The sequence below is a fragment of the Leptodactylus fuscus genome, chromosome 1, assembly GCF_031893055.1.
Source record: "Leptodactylus fuscus isolate aLepFus1 chromosome 1, aLepFus1.hap2, whole genome shotgun sequence".
NCBI lineage: Eukaryota > Metazoa > Chordata > Amphibia > Anura > Leptodactylidae > Leptodactylus > Leptodactylus fuscus.
In genome coordinates this window covers 248,995,228-249,016,008 of record NC_134265.1, presented here as the reverse complement: position 1 = coordinate 249,016,008, position 20,781 = coordinate 248,995,228, and the positions used below count along the sequence as shown (strand labels likewise).

The window sequence follows — 20,781 nt, the reverse complement described above, 5'->3', positions numbered from 1 at the left end:
ATTGGAGCAAAAAAGGCGCCAGGGAAGGTGGGAGGGGAATCGAGTAATGGCGCACTTTACCACGCGGTGTTCGATTCGATTCGAACATGCCGAACAGCCTAATATCCGATCGAACATGAGTTCGATAGAACACTGTTCGCTCATCTCTAGTACTTACCTGTATCCAGCTAGATGCAAATATTAGTACCTCCCATTCGCATATTCCTAAAACTGTACTGATGCACTTTTTTCAGTATAATCCTGCTAAGCAGCCCTTACCTTGGACAGTTTATGTCCTGTGGTCCACTCAGTATCCCACTGACTCTCTATTTCATTAAACTAGGACCCCTTAGCTCTTTGAGCAAAATGATTAGAGATGGAAACCCTGTAGTGACAATAAGAAGACAGGGCCTGCGAGGGAGGACACTAGTTAGCTTGCCTTATGCCTAAATGAGACTTTAGCCACCCAATATTCTATCCAGCTTTTTATATTGTAGCATAGAATGCTTGAGATGCTGTATGCTGTTTATCTACATGTAGTACAGTCTACTATACCATGCACCACACTCTAGCAGGGGATGGGATATCTAGGGTCTTACTTAGTCATCCTCCTGGGTCAGGTATCCACTTGGCTATTCACCTTCTCCTCTGTCCGAGTCTGGGTAAGGTTCTGAGCGGTGGGACTCATTCTAATCAGGAGAACAGGAACCCTTGTAACCGCAAATGAATGAATCAGCTGGTTATTATGGCTGCCCCGATTCACTTTACTAGCTTCCTCCAGAAGCCCCACAAAGAATGAATGGATTAGCACAGCTCATGGTCAACCTGGTACTCCAGCAAGATGGGGAAACCTCAATTTATGTTATCCGTAATATACCATATATATTAAAGCAAGTCAGCAGTTTGTGGTGACATAAAGTATAACACCATGACTACAGATTTAAGTGTATTAATAGACTGTTGGAGAAATGTCTTTTCTGAATTTCACTATAATTTTTGATTCCCACCCACATGCTGAGATATACTTCATCAAATTCACTGTCTACTCATTATATTACCTTGCGTGATGCCCTGTATGCCACTCAATATGATTTTACTTTTTAAAACAGTGGCATGTCAATGTAAAAATCCATTATTTTAATGTATTGTAAGTTAGGACACATAATACATCGTTTCCCTTTTTCAATTGTAAGGTACTTCTCACCTTGCATGTAGCATAGCTGTCACATGACTGTATAATAAGTGACACTGATGTAGAGAATGGTAATTAACATAAAGGAATATTCTAAAAGTTTAGGCAGATGTGAAAAAAATGCTGCAGTTTAGGAATACCAATCAAACCAGTCGCTTTCCATGTGTAATTTCATATGCAGGGGTCCCAATTTTCCACCCCAAAGGCAGATGTTGGGAAAAAGAAGAGTCAGACTTATTTGATTTTATTCTTAAAGAGGACCATTTACTTTCAAACTCATCACATCCTAAAAGGGGTTGTCCCATCTCAAGGATCCTATCTATACTGGTAGCTTATGTAAATTGAAGATTTTTCCGAAATATATTGCTTTAGAAATGCTGCTTTGTTTGCCTGTTATGTGAACTTATTCCTCCCATTGTTTACATAGCGTTGCTATAACCACAGACCTGTGAGATAACACAAGTGATGTCACTTAGGGCGGGTTCACACCTGCGTCCGTGCTCGCTTTAGGCAATCCTGCTGGGTTTCCGCCTTCTGCCCCTAGAAACTGGACAGGGGACGGAAATCCGGCAGTCAGTTTTTAAACCTATTCAAGTGAATGTCTGCCATAAAACCATTTTTTTTTTAACCGGACACAAAGTTAGACATGCAGGACTTTGTGTCTGGTTAAAAAAAAAAAAAAAACTGTTTCACTGCAGACAAGTACAAAACACTCACGGGCACTCACTTTTCAAACCCATTCACTTGAATAGGTTTGAAAAGAGACTGCCGGGCTTCCGTCCCCTGTTCAGTTTCTCGGGGCAGAAGACGGAAACATAGCTGGATTGCCTAAAGCGGACACGGGCGCAGGTGTGAACCCGCCCTTACTCAGTGCGGCAGGACTCTCAGTTCAGTTAATTGCAGTTTGCTCTGTGTAAATACACAGATAACACTGAGTCTATTCTCTACAAGCATAAGTATTGGTTTACTGCAGTGTCCCATTCAGCCGAGGAGGGGAGTGGAGGGAAGAAATACAGGAAATGAGAACAAGAGACTGCAGACAGACTGCTGAAACAAGATGATGGGAGAACCCCTTTAAATAGGTGCTGACCCCTTGATTCTGTTACAACTGGAATTATTTCACGAGTATCGACCCTTCCCAAGCAATCATTTCCATTAATGTCAACACAATTACATTCCCTACTGTCAAGTGGGTGGTCCTAGGCTACAGAAAGACAGGAACCACCCACCTGATAGCGGAGAGCACAATTGTACTTAACCTAGCAGCAATGGTTGTTCGAGAATGGAAGGGAATTGAGAAAAATTCCAACTGAGCCAGAATCAGTGGACAGAACCTACTGAAGGACGCAGAGAGTCAGAGGAGGTGATGAAAGGTTGTCTTTATGGGAGATAGGCTGCTTCCACTCCCTATTGCCAACTTAAGCTTGCTACTTTAATGGGATTGTGAAGCAGGAAAAATAATTTGAAAGGACACAAAATTCAATTTAACAATAAAAGAAGTGATATATTGCCTCATTGATCCCTCGCCATTTCTATTCCTTTTCCTATATTTATGGGGGGTACCCTCTGATCCGTACTTCCTAGTCCATTTTGACAGACTTGAAATTCCAGAATATACTGGGCCTCCCTTGTATCCATTGACTGTACAGTCATGTTCTGGCAGGGATCTGGTAAATGTTGGAATGGGAGCAGCAATAAGGAAATAAATAATGTTTCTTTTTTGGACAACTCCTTTAGGCTGGTTGTCCATGTGGTATAAACAATGCAATTTGGCTGCGGCAGAAATGCCACGGGAAAAATTGTGGCATTTTAATGGATGAGATTCTAGCGAATCCCATACCCACTTTGCGGGAAAAAATGCAGTTTAAGATACGCTGCAATTTCCAAAACCAACGTGGTTTTAGAAAATTCAGCATGTCAATCATACCTACGGAAAAGCCGGCGGTTTCCCCATAGGTATAATTGAAACAGAAAGTCCGTAGAGGAAACCTCTGCAAACTTTCTGTCTAAAGCACTGCGGGAAGAACCGCAATGTGTTGCCACCGCGGATTTTCCCACAGCACTTTTTTGCAGCGAGGGAACCCGCAGGGCCTTAACCTTAAGGTCTTAATGTATGTCTTATGACTACACTTGAGTTAGAACACTCCTTTATATCTGTTTCTCTTAAGTTGTAGTCTTCTCATAAGCAGCTGCTAAGTAACAGCAAAAATATGAGTACGATAAAAGGCATATATGTATCATTTTAATATCATTCCTTCATGTTGCTATAGAAACAGTATGAATGGTAATCCAGACATTTCACATACGTAAACAGGTTTATGCAATGATAGAAATTAGAAGGATTTTTAGCACTGAGCACTCTTCCTAGCTCATGCCATAATATTCATTATTAATGACATGATCTGCTGCTAAGAATAATGTCAAATTATTTCCAGATACACTTGTGGCTTTCTATTTCCATACGCTTATACGCTTATTGTAAACTGACTCTCCCAGCATTCAGAGCTGGTGACATGAACACAATAAGGAGTTGTAATCCCTGATTTACAGGGCTGTGGGCAGTTCTATAGGAAAGGACCTGTGTCACAGGTGAATTACTCGGCTTGTTTTGTTGTCATTAAGCGCCATAACATGAATTGCTTTTCTTTTCAGTAATCAAGGACAAAGCCATGCATGCACTTACTATTGATCCCAAGGCCAACAAGCTACCTAGTCTATTGATCGGAGACCGAGCTAAAAGCTGCACGTGGTTACAAAGCGAATATCAACTACATGCATTATTACTTCATGCTGGAAAGATCTAAAGATTTGCCTAAGAATAACTTGGAAGAAAGTTTAACTTTCTAGCTGTGACAAAAAAGCATTGTATAGTGCAATAGGGCTTGTTCATGTGCTATTCCCTACTAGATGATATAACGTAACCTGTGTTCTCGCTAGTCAAACTTTAGAAATGAAGTATCTATTAACCCTTCACCAGTATAAGGCCCCATTAGATGAGATCTTTTGTATCATGTCTCATCTAATCTAAACTGATGGATATGTTATATATACTAATTGTCTGCTAAACTGGGAGCTTATGACACCCTAGAAACTGAGACATACACTCACCGGCCACTTTATTAGGTACACCTGTCCAACTGCTCGTTAACACTTAATTTCTAATCAGCCAATCACATGGCGGCAACTCAGTGCATTTAGGCATGTAGACACGGTCAAGACAATCTCCTGCAGTTCAAACCGAGCATCAGTATGGGGAAGAAAGGTGATTTGAGTGCCTTTGAACGTGGCATGGTTGTTGGTGCCAGAAGGGCTGGTCTGAGTATTTCAGAAACTGCTGATCTACTGGGATTTTCACGCACAACCATCTCTAGGGTTTACAGAGAATGGTCCGAAAAAGAAAAAACATCCAGTGAGCGGCAGTTCTGTGGGCGGAAATGCGTTGTTGTTGCCAGAGGTCAGAGGAGAATGGCCAGACTGGTTCGAGCTGATAGAAAGGCAACAGTGACTCAAATAGCCACCCGTTACAACCAAGGTAGCCAGAAGAGCATCTCTGAACGCACAGAACGTTGAACTTTGAGGCAGATGGGCTACAGCAGCAGAAGACCACACCGGGTGCCACTCCTTTCAGCTAAGAACAGGAAACTGAGGCTACAATTTGCACAAGCTCATCGAAATTGGACAATTGAAGATTGGAAAAACGTTGCCTGGTCTGATGAGTCTCGATTTCTGCTGCGACATTCGGATGGTAGGGTCAGAATTTGGCGTCAACAACATGAAAGCATGGATCCATCCTGCCTTGTATCAACGGTTCAGGCTGGTGGTGGTGGTGTCATGGTGTGGGGAATATTTTCTTGGCACTCTTTGGGCCCCTTGGTACCAATTGAGCATCGTTGCAACACAAAAGCCTACCTGAGTATTGTTGCTGACCATGTCCATCCCTTTATGACCACAATGTACCCAACATCTGATGGCTACTTTCAGCAGGATAATGCGCCATGTCATAAAGCTGGAATCATCTCAGACTGGTTTCTTGAACATGACAATGAGTTCACTGTACTCCAATGGCCTCCACAGTCACCAGATCTCAATCCAATAGAGCATCTTTGGGATGTGGTGGAACGGGAGATTCGCATCATGGATGTGCAGCCGACAAATCTGCGGCAACTGTGTGATGCCATCATGTCAATATGGACCAAAATCTCTGAGGAATGCTTCCAGCACCTTGTTGAATCTATGCCACGAAGAATTGAGGCAGTTCTGAAGGCAAAAGGGGGTCCAACCCGTTACTAGCATGGTGTACCTAATAAAGTGGCCGGTGAGTGTATACAAGATCCTATGTAACGGAACGGTTGATTGTCTTTGTATGGGAAAGGCATATTTTGTCACAGTGTATAGTCTGATGGCTTTTGATATAGTGTATCCATTATAGTTGTGGTAAGTCTGTTTATCATGCTCAAAGTATAATGTGTGCATATAAGGTGTACCAGTATTTCAGACTATTACATGACTTAGACCTAGCAGTTATCCCTCTTCAGGCTCTGCCTGTAGTTTGCATTTCTCTCTCAGATGGTTGCCATATCCTGCTCACAGTAAGTGAAGGAGAATATGTTCTACAGCTGCTTCTTTTCACTCAGAAACAGCCCCAGGATAATGCAGGACATATATAGAGAAGTCCTGAAATTTACTGATGTGAATAAAGTATTTTGGTTGTGATAGAAAGTGTCAAATTAAGCCAGTCTTTCCTCTCTTATCTCCTTTACTCCTCACTAGTTTCCCTCCCCCCACCTCAATAGACTTATTTAGAGATAGGTATTTTGAATCAAGTGACATGCATTCCGCCATCAGACAAACATACAGTATCCGAATGTTCAGAGTGATATTCATTTCAGTATTGGAGAGGGACAGAATCAGCTTGATAAGAGCAGAAAGAGGTATATCTCTCTGCTACTATATATCCCAAAGTTTCTTATAATTGCCAGAAATATTTATTTATGCCATGTTTGTTGAATAGTCAGCAACCAGTTATTTATGTGTAGACAAGGAATATAACTATATGGGGTTTGGAGGTCACATTATGGATCTCAGGTCTACTATTGGGAATTTCAGAATCTCATACAGCCAAAGAGTCTGGTGTCCTCCATTACTATGGATGGGGAGGAGTAGGACACAAACTGTCAGAGCCTAAATGGGAGGGCAGGATGGAAAGTGGCTTTGTTGGGGAAAGGGGAAGAGACTGGTTGGCAGGGTACTCTAATAGGGAAGAAAGAGATAAGGGAACTGAAAGTGATAACAATGGAAGAGAGATTATACACGTGCACAAAAACTTGCAATTTTCCTACAGTTCTGGCATGGACACATTACACAAAGTTGTCTCTGCTGCTTTCATAGTACACACATTAGGCTGTGTGCACATCTGAACTACAAGCTTTGTTAGGATACAAATTTTGTCAAAAATCAAAGATAGAATAGTCAAGCAAACTGAGAGATGCCATAGCGGAAGCATGACAGAACCCATTAGAGTTATTTGGGTCCATTGGCTGCTGTTCCAGCATTTTTGGTATTTTGATATTCTGCTCCTGTAAAAGGATAGACCAAGGGAAATACTAGTGTATATGTGAACAAAATTTCACATGCATTTTCAATGTCGTCAATCATATATTACATGCACATGTTGCAAACACAGATTAACATATCACATGCATTTCATTTTCCAACCTATGTTGGTCACAAGAAGCGATGCATATAATATGTGCACAGTAGCGGTGTGTTTGCCCTGTTTCTCCTAGTATTCCTGTTAGCCGCCTTAGCAGGTGGTCTGGACCTGCACATTTCTTCCTCACACTTGTTCCCAACTCAGAAAGCCTGCCAACTTCTTTGCATAGTATGTGAGAGCTATGATTGTTCAAGGAGAGTAGCTCCAGAGGAGATGCCAGTATAAGAAAAATAATTGACTAAAGGCACAGAATAGTTGAAAACGACAGTCACGCATGCACTGGCACCTTGTTCTCAGGCTACACCCCACACTCTGTCACCATCCTGCACAAGCATCAGGTCAGGAGTTAGAAACTTTCTAACAGTTACTAAATGTCAATGGAGCTGATAAATATAAAATACCAGCACCAACCTCTAGGGGAAATTATCAACTAAAATCCCAATCTAGCCTGTATTGGAGTAGAGATCGGGCGGACTGAGCAGTGGTCCCGGCACTGTCATACACCCACTCCTCAAAGGAACTGCGGAGTTATTAACCAAGGCACCACTGAGTCGGTCGGGGGGGGGGTATGTCAAAAGCTCCCCTTGGGGTCCCGCCATTTCTAGTTACACCACTGCCACTGAGGCATTTTTGAAGATATATTTGGATAATTTCACACTATTCAGGTACACACCCCTAAAGACAAAGCAGTGGACAAAACTGGATGTTAGAATACTAACTTTAGATTATGAAAATGAATAAAAGTGTCGTTATTATGTGAAATTTCAAAACTTCAAAACTAACTTTACATTTTTCTAGTTCTTAGGAATAAAACAAAACATATTTAAATGTATTTTATAATGATATGGTGAAACCAATAAATTAGGCGGAATACATTGCTTGTATTATTTCTCCCTAGTACATAATGCTCTACCCATTCCTGTTAATGCTTCCTCCCACTTAACCGTTCATGTAACTGAAGTTTCAGATTGAAATTGAAGAGCTTGATATGTTTGGCCTGCAATGCCATCAGAATTATGTGTAAAACAAATTTAGGTTGCCTGGGTCCCTGCCAGATTAGATTAAGATTTAATATCTTTCTGCAAAGAAACTGGCACTGCAATTGCAAGCGATTACTTCAAGGAAAAGAAGTCTGCTTTACAAATTTTATTTGAGTACAGTGAACACTAAATAAATAAAACTTTACATTATCATTTAGTCTGAACGATTTAATCTCTGTCCAGGTCAGCTTCATCAATGTGAACCGTAGTGATCCATAATGATACGCTGACTTTTCATGATACATGAAGCAGATTCTAAACCTCTGGTGCTTCCCCTCTACCCAATAATTGCTCTTATTTGTGGAAGTTTTGAAAGGTCTTAAAAATGAATATCCTCTTTTAGCCAAAACTCAGCCAAGAACTAATAAAAATTGTAATAAAAAAAAATCCTTCACCCTAATGAGCATTGGCATTTTGTATTCTCCTAGATTACATTGCAAGGCAGCTGTGGCGTATTAAATATTGAGCACATTGGGCTCTGCCATGCTTCCTGCAGGGCAAGAGGCCAATAAAATTATCCATTGTGACAGTCTGGCAGAAGAGCTTTTTTTTTTTTATTGAAAAACATTGCATTGTCCAAATCGAGTTGGACGGGTTGTTAAATTTCCTAACAGAGGAAGGAGGGCCCATATCCTGTGTAGGCACATCAGATAAAATAGTCTGCTTTGTTCCTCATCTCATGGAATATAATAAAGGGCTTCCAGATTCTTTCTTCTGTCATTCTTTTTGTCAAAATTAAGTAATAACTGTCCTCCATTGGAGAACACGAGGATTAACAATAAAGGACAGTTCACAGGGACTATACCATTATTCAGATCCTACTGACTGGCAGCAACAAGGCGTTACAGAATTGGTTCTTCATACCCTTTAGCTGATCATGGGTGACAGTCTAATAGTCCTTTTTGTTAGGAGAGGAGTGTGAAGATGCCACAAATAGATCACACATATATAATTGCTTTGAAAACAAATCTGTTAGTCCCACAATGTCAGAAGCTGCATGGTATTCATTGTGACTCCCTCTTTTCAATTTCATATGCACTTTGTTGGATCAGAACTTGCATTTTGGGACATTTTTGTGGACAGTTCATGAAGGGATGCTGTTACATTCTTCCAATGTGACATTGTGTCCTGAGGGAGATTAGACAGTCCTCTTGGAAAATTGCACCCACTGCTACAAAATAGGACAGTGCTGCCTGTCTACTGAACAGGGCATCTCAAGTTGTCACTGTATCTCATGCCATCAATTAATTTGTAATTTGGTAGATTAGGAAAACATTACCGCAGCACCATTATAGAAGTATAGAAACAAAACATAAACCATAGGTCCAACTAACTGGGCCAGGACATTGTAGATGGCGAGTATATGGGGTGGTGCAAAATAATTCAAGAACCATATTGTCCATACCTTTCAATACTCCAGATAACTAGTACTGAGGATTTGTTAGCAATTGTATATCACACTTCAAGCATTTATATTTCCCAGATGAGGATGAACACTCAGTCAATCTGTACATTTACTAATACCAGTTTAATACCCCAAAGGGAGAATATTTTCCTAGCCATGACCATCACACAAGTATTATATAGGTTATTTATAAACCTACCGACATTTAACTGCCCTACATTTCTATGTAAAAGTATACTGTTGTAAATACACATGCAATAGGCCACTGTCTCTGTAACATCTCTGCCTGTTCGGGTCACTGCACCACCCTCTGCTCGCATGCTGCGGCGCAGGAGGCGGGTGCAGTTTGGTTCTTGGATTAATGTTTTTGGTCGCACTGTGTGAACTCGGCTCTAGTTCTGTGATTGCATTTGCACCACACCCGTCTTCTGCCTATGTTGCCTCTGTCCATTAAGTGGTTAATCTGGCCTTACCCTGTGATTGACAGCTGCCTTTCTGTGAACTCCATGGGCGGGTTCTTCCTCCCTATTTAGCCTTGGTTCCCATTCACACCAGTGCTTGTTATTGCCGTGTGCATACCTGCTCTTACTGTCCCTGTTTTGCTTATACTATTATACTTGACCTTTGGCTTTCCTCATTGACTATTCTCTTGACTCCGATTTGGCACTGCATCGCTCTCCTGTTACCGAACCCTGGTTAGCTGACCTCCCTTTGTTGTTGTTCGTCTTGTCTGCGTTTTGTGTTTCACGTATTAAGGGAGGGACTGTCCTTGTGGTTGTCGCCTATTACCTAGGATAGGGCCTGGCAATAGGAAGGGAAAGCGGGGGGCTTCAGCTTAGGGCTCACTGTCTCCTGTGCCCCTCCCAGGGTTTAACAGTTCTGGGAATTGCTGTCTTAGCAATTCCCTTACAGTCTCGCTTTAGTCCAAACACCTACAAATGGAGTACATGATACTAGATCCAACTTCATTAGCCTACAGAGTGTTTGTACAGAGTTTTTTTATGCCCGAAAATGTGAATAACATATCATAACTAGTGTTGAGTGAATAGTATTCGAAATTATTTGTCGAATACCTCGCTCCCATAGGAATGCATTGAAGCGACCGAACACCAAGGGGTTAAGCGCAGTAAATATTTGATGGTTGCTAACACTCATTCCTATGAGAGTGATGTATTTGATGAATACTATTCGATCAATGATAATAATAACACAAGAATATTAAAGTATGGAGACTTGGATTAACGTTGACCAAACCCGCCAATTTTGGCAGGACCATGCAAACCATCTAATGTAAATGGTGGTATTTTGACACTAACCTGATTGCATATTTTAGGGAAAAGAGCATATTGGATGTTAATATTGACAAGCAAAACAAGCTGCCGCCAGTGGAGTCGGTCAGTGACCTCTTGCCACTAACAGGCCCATGAAAACCAAGTGTGCATGTGTTCCAAATGCAGATTGCTGGTAGAATTTTTTTTCCAAAGTAGCAGGAATGCTGATCAAAACAGTCTTAACAGTTTTACTAATTTACTAGTAAGCTTATATTTTGGCTTGCTGCCCTTGTTCCATAAAACCTTCACCTGTTATCTTGAAGTATTACCATACACTCAAAGTGAGGGGAAAAAGTCTGTGCATCTTGTAATGGTTCATGGGTGGTGAACCCCAACATTTTGCAAAGAAAATCATATGGACGTTATAATAAGTGGAGTGGTTACTATGGAACACTGTACTGTGTGGAGGGGCTACTGTGAGACATTTCAGTGTGTAAAGGAACCACTATAGGCATTATAGTATGTGGAGAGTCTAATATGGGACATTATATTGTGTGAAGGGGCCACTATAGGGAATTATAGTGTGTGGAGGACACTATAAGTGATTATACTGTGTGGAGGGGTCACTATGGGAAATTATAATGTGTGGAGGGGCTACTGTGAGACATTATAGTGTGTAGAGTTATCACTAATGGATATTATACTGTGTAGAGTCCATATGGAGCATTAAACTGTATGAAAGGGCCCCTATATGGCATTATTCAGGCAGTGTGTGGAAGACACTATATGGCATTATAGTGTGTGGCGGCCACTATATGGCATTATAGTGTGTGGAGGTGTCATTATAGGGCATTATACTAAGTGGAAGGACCACTATGGGACATTATACTTTGTGGAGGATCCACTAAGGGACATTATTTTTAAATAGGTTCAGTGCCGCACCTCCCAGGAGGCGACCTGAAGAGACCGCTTCAGGAGGCGCTATGTCAGGACCCCAGGGAGGGCGGCATTTTTGCTTACCTAAGTCAGTCCAGAACAAGCTGTCCTAGACTGGTTTAGCACCGAGCGGTGGATTGGGGAGGGCACTGAAGCAGCGCTGCTCCAGCAGCCTCCCCTCACACTCAGGCAGAGAGCAGGTCCTCTCCCTGCCTGCTCTCTGCCTGCGAACGCCCCTAAGCCCTGTCCCCTTTGCGTCGCCCCACCCCTTTGCTCTGACACGCCCCCTCCGCTCCGCCCCTCCAGTCGGGGGGGGGGGCTTTCTGTCGTTCGCCTCGGGCGACGAAAGGGGTAGGTTCACCCCTGAATAGGTTTTCCAGTAATTAGTTCAAAATATTCTTTTCCTATGTTCTTCCTCTAAAACCTAGATGCATCTTATCATCAGGTGCATTTTATAAACAGAAAAATATGGTATTTTCATTAAAATGGACCATACCATTCCACTGTGAAATTATACATTATAAAAGGAGACAATGACATGTGACAATGTTGTATGGCTTCCTTTTAAGCCTTTGCAGAGCAGAGAGATAAATGAAGGAGTAAAACTCCTTTATGCCATGTAAAGTGCACAGTGCTTTGTATCCTATAACACCTTTTAACACATTCAGTATTTGTGCTGATAACTTTCAGCAGCTCATTCCTGACATGGCCACTATTGATTAAAAATAAGATAGGACTGAAAGATCTTGGTGATAATAGAAAGTTAACTTATTATAACTTTAACTGAATGAGGAATTGAATTTAGGTAGACAATATAATAAAGTAAAAAACCCATTTCTGCTGATTTAAGTTTCTGGATGATAATGTGCTGATAAAGCTTTTATAGCAGAACATACATATAAAGGAAAGATAAACACAGTGATAAATCACCTCCTGAGCTCCTCACCCAGATACTAGGCAGAATATATCGGGTACAAGATTTGTTTTTCCTTTTTTATTACTCTTTTCAGCAGTTTGTGTATGTCTAGGTATTCAGAAATTTCATATAGTTCTACTTTAGTAGTGACAGAACAATATCTTAATACTAAATCTGCTGACCATATGACCATTTATTTCTTTAGACACACGCGCACAGTTCTACATTTTTCAGAATTTTGGATTTAGTGTTCTACAAAGTCTATACTATCTTTCCATGTCTAAAGCTTTATTGGTTTAATGATCAATGGCTGTGTGACGTCCATTTTTTTAACAGACGTCACATGGCAGAAGCCGTGGCCCTAAAGTCAGACTTTCAATAATCAAAAATTGTTGACGTACAGTATGTTAAGGGATAGACAATCATTTTACTAAAAAACAAGTGTATAACATAACCGTAAAGTAAGCGTTCCTGTTCTAAATTTATTTATTTTTATTTTTTCATCCATTGGCTTTGCACGGTGCCTTTTTGGTATGCACTGTGTCCTTCTTACTTGACCTCTAATATCTGCTTTGCATAAAGAATCCTTGAAGCACCGTCAGTGAAATCACAACAATGTCTTGTTTTAACAGAGTGTCCTTTCGTCCCCAAATATAAGTGCTTTCATCATGGAAGCCGCAGGACTCCTGTAGTGCTATGTATTATCTTACTGAAAACTCCTCTGTGGCTGTACAAACACAAGTTTGCAAGATAAAACCTGAGCTGAGAATTTCCCATTCTAAATTGTAGTTCACATTTCTGATAGCTGGCTTCATGGTTTTGTAGTGAGATGGTTATCATTTTATAAAGGCTTTATTTGTTTGTGTGCCAAAATTCTCCAAAATGTACACAATTTGAAGTTCTTTGGGATAAATTACGCATAGACAACAGAATTTTTGTCTTGCCGTAACTTGAAAAAGCTTCAAAAGTCTCCAAAAATGACCATGTTTAATGTAATGGGTCTGTGTTAAGAATAACATTGTAGCATGATGGACTTGTGTAATAGGATATAACAACAATGCAGAATAAGTTCCTATTAGAATAACATTCTAGCCTTCAAAGTAAACATCTTTGTACTATACTGTAGGTCATTTTGTACATTTTTTAGTTGTTTCTGAGGCCTGGTTCACATCTGAGTTCCGTATTCCATTCAGGGAGTCCACTTGGGGACCCTTTAATGGAATACTGAACACATTGACAAGCAGTGAGCAATGAAAGCACACGGACCCCATATACTATAATAGGGTCCTTGTGTTTTCCGCACGGTGTCCACATGGAACATGTGAAGAGAAAAGTACTTCATGAACTACTTTCCTCTCCACAGGATTCATGTGGACACCGCGCGGAAAACACACAAACCCCATTATAGTCTATGGGGTCCGTGTGCTTTCACCGCTTGTCAATGTGTTAGGTATTCCATTTGGGAGGTTCCCAAGCAACCTTGTAAAGTGTAGTGATTAAAAATATTCCACAATTTTGTGCATACAGCCCATGTGCAGATTTATATGTCTCAGTGTTTTCTGACAACAAACATCCTTTGTAGTCTGATCCTGCAGTTATATTGCCTTCTATCTGCCTCATACTTATTTTTAACATTTGTTCACAAAATAAGCAAAAAGTATAGGATACATGGAAGAGTTTATGATCAAGAAAAAAATCTATATAGGGTTTGTTTGTAGTCAGTCACCATAAGATTAGCAATGAACAAAACTGTACGTAACTTTATTATATATTTTAGTTCAGGAAAGCTAACATTATATCACACTTTTGTTGGTGTAATAGGTTACATTAACTCTGTTTGTTAACTTCAGCTGAGGCTAGTGTTTGTTCAATGCATAGCCAACTCCTAGATATTCATTAACTGCGATCTAACCCCCCACTTATCACTGATAGCTTTTCTCTATACAGTGTATAGGGACATAGGTGCCTATCAACTTCAAATAGGTGAGGAAGGCAGTAGCTTATAAATAGCAAAGACTAAGCAGTGCATGTGTTGCAGAGAGAGGATCCCACCCTCAGTCCACCCTCAGCTGACCCTCAGTCCACCCTCAGCTGACCCTCAGTCCACTCTCAGCCCACCCTCAGCTGACCCTCAGTGCACTCTCAGCCCACCCTCAGATGACCCTCAGTCCACCCTCAACCCACCCTCAGCTGACCCTCAGTCCACCCTCGGCCAACCCTTGGTCCACTCTCAGCCCACCCTCAGCTGACCCTCAGTCCACCCTCAACCCACCCTCAGCTGACCCTCAATCCACCCTTGGCCCACCCTCAGCCGACTCTCAGTCCACACTCAGCCCAAACTCAGCCCACCCTCATCTTCCTTTGCAGTTGATTAACAGTAAATTGTATGGACACTATTGCACCAACAAAAGTAAGGGACCCAGCACTGGAATAACTTTGTTTGGGGGTAAGAATGTGTGCAGAGGGACTACAAGCAAGCAAAGGGATAATGAAATGGCCTAATGGTCATTAAAAGATGGGGTAACAAACAATACGCCTTTATGTGCCAATAATGGAGGACCCTTTTGATATATAATAAGGGTCCCCTCTTTTCTATGCATGCCAATGATCATGATAGGGATAGCTTCAGATTAATTAACTTAGTCAGTATTTTTATCTAGTATGAAAACCATAGTAAGATGATGAATTCCACTGCATAAAAAACTCATCTCTGCATCTATACTGCAATAACAGTTTTTGCTCTGCTACATCTGTATTTAGCCTTTAAAAATCTTAGCACAGCATCTTAATATATTTGCATATGCAAATGTAAAATTGTAAAAAAAAAAAAAAAAAAGTTCCTTTTACTACTCATTAACCTAATATATTAGCCACAACATGTGGCCAATTATCCCTTTGACTCCTAGATGCCGGTGCTGAACTGAATAACTCTTAGATACACATTAATACACAAGCTGTCTACTGTGCAGAGGGAATAAAACATCAGTATATCCCAGACAGACTGTGTGACTGTATACAGTGAGAACACTGGAGATATTCAGCTACTTACCCAGTACAAATGTTTCTTTCTGGATTTCAAAGAGAGATACATTTTTTAGTAACTTGGCTTGGGTTAGTGTAAAGCCGAGTCAATATTTATGTTTTCATACAGAATAGGATGGACTGTAGGCTTGTGAATGAATTGCTGTATTTGTAATGTGAGATGAAAGGTTTATTAGCGGCTCGGGGGTGCCATATATTGAACCAGTTTTAGTTTGCGCCCGTTCCATGTCCTTCTTTAATTACGTAGATGTAAGCTGGGTCAGAACAGTGCCGCAGCTTCAGGGCTAATGTGGCACAGAGAGGGAAAGTATCTAAGACTGGATTGAAAAGGAAACCCTACTCCTTGGAGAATTGACCCAGTGTCATGCGTTATGACTGCTAATGGATGCTGCTATATGGATGCTTCAAATAAATCCTTTTATTACCACATTTGAGAGGACATATATGTGTTTCTGCTGGCTAGAGATGGAAAATTCAATAGCAGCATTTACCTCGTGATACTTGTAGAATTGGTGTATTTTCTATTGTGCCAAGAACAAGAAAGATAGAAAGAACTTGAACTCCTAACAAAAAGGATTCAGCCGTCATTGTAATTCTGTCTTTATGCAATGACATATAATCATTTTGAACATGGAGGAATATTATATTTGTAATTCATCTTGTAAAAATATGTAATATGAAATGATCACTGAACAAACATATTCTATTGAAAGGTTTCCTCAAAATTAAGCAGGTCCTGGGGTCACAGTGATCAGTTGGAATCTGCATAGGAACAAGTATTTCATTTCTCTGCAGTGCCCCCAGAGGAAAAATAAAGTATTACCAGTGTTTCAAAATCAATTTACTGTGCATGTCTTATATGAATGCGGTAAGTCCTCCAGAACAAGACATGAACCCACATTTAATAACAGTGCAGAATAAGATTAACCAGTCTTAAAATGTGCCAGGTTTATAGTAATGATTGATTCTGGGTGGTAAATCTGGTGCACCATTAGACTGCCTACAGTAGTCAAACTTTATACAACCTATTGCTTTGAACAAGATATATGCCAGACTTTTGGTTTGGTTGAAGTGCACATTGTTGCATCTTACACCATGCCCATGTTTCATAGAAGCTATATACCCTTATAGAGCTCGACTTTTAAAAACGGTCTCAAATTCGATTTACTTTAAATAAATATAAAATATGGGTATTTTATTTGATAATTCGGGTGGAGTCAGCATATTGTTATTCCTCATCATTCTCTTTATAGCCACTTTCAGCCCTAGCTCTAATAGATGAGGATCCTGTAGAGGAGACAACTTATTAACTCAGAAGAGTTCACAATGGTTTTCTAAAGCAGACAACACCTTTATAGTAATACAAAAGGAATAACAGGTCTCATAATCCACAAATACAAAAAAACCCTGAAGAACACCAAACACTATAATTGTTCTAAAAAATAACAAATTCCATATAGCTCAAAATTGATCTTTAATAAATCAATATCTATTATTAAATAATGCAAAAAAATTAAAAAGCCCATTATAGCAAATATTAACATGAAATCCAATTTACACAAGTAACATTTGATAAAGCTTTTTACCCTTTATCACCAAATTGTATTTTTTTCCGGATAAAGCCAAATTGCTCGCCATTGCTCTACATCTACAATATCATCAGTTTATATAGTTAGTCCACTTATCTATTTTTGTCTTTTTTCTTGGTGGTTAGATCTACATGTAAAGCAGAGTTGGGTGTTCTGGGAACCCTCAAAAGGATCATGACATCTTTACATCTTCACCTTCGAATTTGATTTAACTTATTTCACAACCATTCGAGATATTGATGACTGTTAAAAGCAAAATTCTCTTGAGCATAATGCTTTCCGCACAGCTATTCTAGCCTCAGACCTCTACAACACAGGCTTGGCAGTTAATAAGCGCAGCGATCAAAGGTGATCCGTTGCTGTAACAGCACCACCACCTGCTCATACTAATTTCACAAGGTAATGCCGAGGCTTCCTGGGAGCCTTAATGTGAATCAAAGTATACATGTAGCTCACAGTAAACCAAACTGCACAATCCGCAATGCATCTTAATCTTCTGGAGCGATAAGCAAGCAGATGCATATAAAATTAGGTTTCTTTCAAATTGAAGATGAAGATTCACTCGCTAAAATACATTTTGAGTAAATTTGCTTTATACTTCATCTGGGTGTAATGGACACTATATTTTAAAGACCAAAAAGGCAGTCACTTACTCGTCATTTATAAGAGAAGTTACATTTATTTGGGGGTAAATCTGAAATGATACTTTCTGTCTTATAAGAATACTAGCATTAAATTATGATATAGAAAATCCAAATGAGAAATATTATGTAAGGCAGGGATATAAATGTTTTATAGTATGTCGTATGCTAAAGATCTGAATCTGCAAATGAGCTATAAAGCTATGGCCATGATATATGATTGGACAGATATTGAATAATGGTGGGACACAATACAGTCCAGCTAGAACAGGTTCAACTTTTGGTGTACTAATCTTAGTCATTCCCCAAACATGAAAGAGTTGCACATCTATAGATTTGTCTTTTTATTATTGGACAAGTCAATTGTGTTAATGCTGTAGTCAACCAATCACTTGACATTGCCAAAGCGGCACATAGATAGCCCAAAAACAGCCAGACTGGAGATCATCTCCTTTTGTATAGCCAGGACTTCTATCAGAATTTCTGTGCCACACACAGGTATATAGTCTGGGCCCAGATGAAGTTGCATAGAAATCATGGAGCATAGAAAACTGAAGTTTTGAGCAGGGATAGTTGCAAAGCTGTAGCAGAATGTTGCAGAAACAATCCATAAGCTGAGGAAGTTGGTAAAGTTGGAACTTCTATCAATGCATAAACTATTCCAAGTAGCTTCACTTGTCCACCATCTCTTATTCCTAAGTCCTACTCCTAGGAAGTAGGAATAACTAATGTAAAAAGCTGGTGTATGCTGTCAGTGCTGGGGGAGAGTACATGGACAGACAGACAAACACAGCATGTTTTTTCCTGTACTCACTCACCAGGTTGGCAAAGCATATGTGTTCTAACGGCACAGTGGCTGTGGTAAATTCATTACAAACCTAATCCCATTATCTTTCCAAATATATCTGTCATTCAGCTTTGGAGCCCCATCTTCATGTAAATCACTGTTAAATATATATGTGTGCAAATAAAACATACTTTGGGCATACTTTAGCTTGCTTGGGCTTTGACCTCAGCTCTAGATTCTGGGGCAAAGATTTTTTCCCTCATTTACATGTAAATAAAACTACAAATTATATGAAAATGGGGCTCCAAAGCTGAATAACAGAGGCATATTTGGAAACTGTTAAATCACCCTTAAGGTCTTCCTGCTAGTTGTTTGACTCTCCCACTAAGGCTATGTTTACACTAAGGAATATGACGCTGGTTTTGAGGTATATTCTGCTGGTCTTCCACCCTCATAGATATGATTTATTCAAGGTGCCAGTCATATGATAATGTGTGGTGCAGAGCTCTGGTTAACAGCATAAAGTGACGTCCATGCAGGAGGGCTGTCCAGCTCTATATACATGCACCTTAGTAGTACCAGTAGCCCGTATACACTCAACCAACATAAGGTCCTGGCTGCATCCTACAAAAAAATGAGTTAATGTATAGAGATGAGCGAACAGTGTTCTATCGAACACATGTTCGATCGGATATCAGGCTGTTCGATGTGTTCGATTCGAATCGAACATCATGTGGCAAACTCCAAAAAAATTCGATTCCCCTCCCACCTTCCCTGGCGCTTTTTTTGCACCAATAACAGCGCAGGGGAGGTGGGACAGGAACTACGACACCGGAGGCATCGAAAAAAATCGGAAAAAGTCATTGGCTGCCGAAATCAGGTGACCTCCATTTTAGACGAATAGTGGATTTCAAATCCGGGTCATATGAGAATGTGAACTTTGTGACTAAGAGACAGGGATAGCTGTACAGGCAGGGATAGCTAGGGATAACCTTTATTTAGGTAGGAATGTTATTAAAAATAACTTTTTGGGGCTCTATCGGGTGTGTAATTGTGATTTTTGTGACATAAACTTTTTCCAATAGGAATGCATTGGACAGCGCTGATTGGCCAGAGTACGGAACTCGACCAATCAGCGCTGGCTCTGCTGGAGGAGGCGGAGTCTAAGATTGCTCCACACCAGTCTCCATTCAGGTCTGACCTTAGACTCTGCCTCCTCCGGCAGAGCCAGCGCTGATTGGCCGAAGGCTGGCCAATGCATTCCTATGCGAATGCAGAGACTTAGCAGTTCTGAGCCAGTTCTGCTCAACTACACATCTGATGCACACTCAGCTCTGCTACATCTGATGCACACTCGGCTCTGCTACATCAGATGATGTACATCTGATGTAGCAGAGCCGAGGGTGCACTAGAACCCCTGTGCAAACTCAGCTCACGCTAATAGAATGCATTGGCCAGCGCTGATTGGCCAATGCATTCTATTAGCCCGATGAAGTAGAGCTGAATGTGTGTGTTAAGCACACACATTCAGCTCTACTTCATCGGGCTAATAGAATGCATTGGCCAGCGCTGATTGGCCAGAGTATGGAATTCGACCAATCAGCGCTGGCTCTGCTGGAAGAGGCGGAGTCTAAGATCGCTCCACACCAGTCCCCATTCAGGTCCGACCTTAGACTCCGCCTCCTCAGGCAGAGCCAGCGCTGATTGGTCGAATTCCGTACTCTGGCCAATCAGCGCTGGCCAATGCATTGTATTAGCCCGATGAAGTAGAGCTGAATGTGTGTGCTTAACACACACATTCAGCTCTACTTCATCGGGCTAATAGAATGCATTGGCCAACCAGCGCTGGCCAATGCATTCTATTAGCGTGAGCTGAGTTTGCACAGGGGTTCTAGTGCACCCTCGGCTTTGCTACATCAGATGTACATCATCTGATGTAGCAGAGCCGAGTGTGCATCAGATGTGTAGTTGAGCAGAACTGGCTCAGCACTGCTAAGTCTCTGCATTCGCATAGGAATGCATTGGCCAGCCTTCGGCCAATCAGCGCTGGCTCTGCCGGAGGAGGCGGAGTCTAAGGTCAGACCTGAATGGAGACTGGTGTGGAGCGATCTTAGACTCCGCCTCCTCCAGCAGAGCCAGCGCTGATTGGTCGAATTCCGTACTCTGGCCAATCAGCACTGGCCAATGCATTTCTATGGGGAAAAGTTAGCTTGTGAAAATCGCAAACTGACAGGGATTTCCATGAAATAAAGTGACTTTTATGCCCCCAG

General features: G+C 40.9%; 1 protein-coding gene across 2 annotated transcripts in view; it reads left to right on the top strand.

The window, feature by feature from the left end:
• The window catches only part of UNC5C (unc-5 netrin receptor C), a 325,165-nt gene that overhangs the window by 183,005 nt on the left and 121,379 nt on the right, over positions 1-20,781 (top strand). The window lies entirely within an intron of this gene.